Here is a 3,846-nt window from a genome sequence, read left to right on the forward strand (position 1 = left end):
TGCAGAATAAGGCATTAATATGTGCTTTATAAATAGCCTACTAATAAACAGCCAATACGCTACTAATATGCATGCTAATAAGCAACTAGTTAATAGTGAGAATTGGTCCTCAAAATAAAGTGTTACCAAGTACAGTATGAAATTTAAGATGGCACTTTCAGGTAAAAATGAGGTTTAGTAATAAATATAGTACATATTGCGAAGGTCGCTCACAACAATGAAAATGCTCAGTTTCTGTATTTCTATTAATTCATTATATAGATCCATCTATTCTCCAAACCACTTGGCTATGTAGGGTCGTAGGGATGATGGCGCCTATCACAGTGTCCCAGAAACACTTTGGCCAGTCCAATGGCTAGTCCACACATCCATTCATTTGGCCTGACCTGCAGAGGAAACCAGGCACCGCACCAACACCTGGAGAACATGCCAAACTTCAGACCGAAAGGCCCCCCCGGCTCAGCCGGGACCCAAACCAGGGACTCAACCAATGCTGTCCATTGAGCAACCACCATGCACCCTCCATGCAGATCCTTTAATGTGCATCTATTTATAGTTTCCCTACAGTTCCACCCTCCACCATCACCTCACCTCAGCAGTGGCATTAGTTACTGTTATACGCTTGGCACGAGTCAGCAAGTGGCCAACCTTTGCTATTTCAACTTCAATATGTCTCATGCTTCAAAAATCAGTGACGGAGACTGTGATCATGTGACTGAATTCAGATTGGTGCATGCAGACTACGTGGAGCAGACAGACTGCAGACTGTGAGCGCGTCGAGGAACGGCTGTCAGATGCCAAGATGTGAGTATACAGTGATGAATTACCACTCTGAAGTCACGCTGACATCATGGATGGTGCTTCGTTACTGTTTCAGGCTGGATGTACTGTGATAAAACTCGGCTGAATTAAACATTTGACATTTTTAAACGCATTTTGCATTACAAAAAATAGTAAGTAGAATAAAACACATTTAATCACTTTTGTCTTTCTTAAATCGGTTAACATTAAAGTCTTTAGTGAGTTGTTTACTTCACGTTGAAGTGCTTTTCTATTTTAAGAACTAACCTTACAGTTGGAGAGCATGAGGTCAAGTTCACAGTGTGTGTATTTTGGGTAAGTGGGTGAAAGTGTCTAGTATTTAATAGACACTATTCCCTGATCTTACAAAAATGGTACTGGCTTGGTACATTAATGTAGGCTATACGCAATGATTACCATATTCACATGCAATATTTACATGGTATTCCAAGGCTTTCCAAAGAATTACATGTTTTACTAGTCAAAAATGATTCATGTAAAAAAAATGATATGGTACGTATCAAAAAAAGTGGTATTAGTCCAAACAACATGGTATAATGGTACATGTAAATAAACTTGATTTTACATAAGTAAAATCACAAAAACCTGGTAAAACAGTAGCAAATGTAAAAAAAAAAACCCCGGTAGTTTTATCAGAGTACAAAAAGTTGTATACAATGTTAAAAAACAGATGCCATAGAACACAACAAACCTTCCTTTGTGAGAAAGAAGTGCACTTAATTGTATTGAATGTGCACTTGTAGTGTATTTCGAATCTTAAATGTATATAATAAAAAGTACTTATGTAATATTAATTAAAAAAGGCCACATGTATTTAAAGAGTTCACTTTCATGACTGTTTCGTAACACTTTTAAAATAATGTCAAATTTGTAAAAATGTCAATTTAAAGGTTTTACTCATTAATGACATTTTGTCATGCTTCAAAGATGTGTTGACTAACATAGGCCTACTGAAGATGTATAAGTACTTGATTATAATTTTAACTGTTGTGTTAGTCAAAATACATTTCAATATATTTATACAAGTTGATATATTTTGCAGTTTCATCATTACAAATGCTTAATTAGAAATATAGTTAAATACATGTCAGACAAGTTTCAATAGAAATGACATTAAAGTATATTTTAGTTGACCATAAATGCGTGTCGGTACATTCAGCACTTTAACCAGATTTCAAAGACAACTGAAGTAATTTTGAAATTACATATAAAGATGTATTTAAGTCTTAAGTCTGTCACAAAAGCATTCTTAAGTTAATCTAATTCCATTTTTATACAGAATATATATATATATATATATATATATATATATATATATATATATATATATATATATATATATATATATATACTATAATACATTACGATGCAGTTGAGTGTCTGAAAACATTACATTCTGTTTGCAGTTAAGTTTATTTCCATAAGTCATTTGTTTGAAAGTATGCTGAAAAGAACTTCTTTACCATGGTACTTTTTGTTAGAGATATCCAGCTTATACTGAAATACTGAATAAAGGATGGATAATTTGCCCCCACAGTTATGAGTCTTCATCAGAAGATGGAGTCACATGGACTGTGGTTAGTCCTATCATCTTCATCTATTGAGTCGTTCAGTTTGAGAGGCTTCTGAATGCAAGCAATGAGACCTTACTGTTCGGCCATATCTCCAACCCCACAGAGCTCCAGGCCCTCAAGAACAACAGTAAAGTAATGAAGCGATTCATTGTGATTGACGATACTGTTAACGATCTTTAGCTCCCACGTGGCAACGTATTTCAAAGCGAGGGGGGTGACGTACAAGATCCTTCCCTTACCCACAACTGAGGAGAACAAGTCCATGACTCTGGTGACCAGAATCTTGGTGCAGATCCATAAGTTTGGGATTGACCGCCGTACGGAGCCCATTATCGCTATCGGTGGTGTGTGTGTCTGGATATCACGGGTCTCGCTGCATCACTGTATCGCAGACGTACTCCGTATGTTCGTGTCCCTACTACTATGTTGGCTTACCAACCAAAGTGGCAAAGACTGGGGTCAATTTTGCCAACTGTAAAAATAAGCTAGGGTCATACATCCCACCCGTGGCAATGTTCTTGGACAGGAGTTTCCTCTGCACTCTGCCACGCCGCCATATTTCTAATGGAATGGCGAGATGCTGAAGGTGCATGAATGACAGCACAATACTGGTCAGTTTTTCAAAAGATGTTTACATTTTACACATCTAAAGCAACTTGCATTGTATTCAAGGTTCATGCATTGACTTTTAAACAAGGAGTGCGCTTAATTGTACTGAATGTGCACTTGTAGTGTATTTAAAATCTTAAAAGTATATATTTTTAAAAACTGTACTTGCAGATAATATAATATTAATGAAATAAAAAGCCACTTAAGTGTGCTTATAAAGAGTTCACTTTCTTAACACACTTAAGCACACTTTGTAATTGTGTGTGTAGTAAAGTCAATTTTAAATCATTATGTTTTAATAATCTGGTAACACTTTATAATAAGGTTCCATTTGTTAACATTAGCTAACTACATTAGTTAACATAAACTAATAAAGAAAAATATTTGTAAAGCATTTAATAACCTCAGTTAATGCTGATTCCAACATTTACTAATATATTACTAAAATGAAATGTTGTGTCTATTAATATTATTTAATGGACCTGAGCTAACATGGACTAACAATTACAAAACTTTTTTTTTTTTTTATTAACTAATGTTAACAAAGTATGGTAACAAATGGATTGCTCACTGTTGGTTAATGTTAGTTAATGCATTAAACATAGTTAACAAATGGAACCTTATTGTGAAGTATTACCAATAACCTTAATAATCTTTAAATAAATTGTGCTTTAAAGAAGTACACATTTTGATATGTTGACTAACATAACTTTGGGTGCATAAATAACTGAAAGTTCAATTATGAATGCTGATTGGTGGATATATATATATATATATATATATATATATATATATATATATATATATATATATATATATATATATATATGTGTTTTTTTGT

General features: G+C 34.1%; 1 pseudogene; it reads left to right on the forward strand.

The window, feature by feature from the left end:
• The first annotated feature begins 733 nt into the window (after positions 1–733).
• LOC107554206 (2-epi-5-epi-valiolone synthase-like) overlaps positions 734–3,846 on the forward strand; it is a 9,084-nt pseudogene continuing 5,971 nt past the window's right edge.

The sequence above is a fragment of the Sinocyclocheilus grahami genome, unplaced genomic scaffold (genome assembly GCF_001515645.1).
Source record: "Sinocyclocheilus grahami isolate Dianchi unplaced genomic scaffold, SAMN03320097.WGS_v1.1 scaffold494.1, whole genome shotgun sequence".
NCBI classification, from domain to species: domain Eukaryota; kingdom Metazoa; phylum Chordata; class Actinopteri; order Cypriniformes; family Cyprinidae; genus Sinocyclocheilus; species Sinocyclocheilus grahami.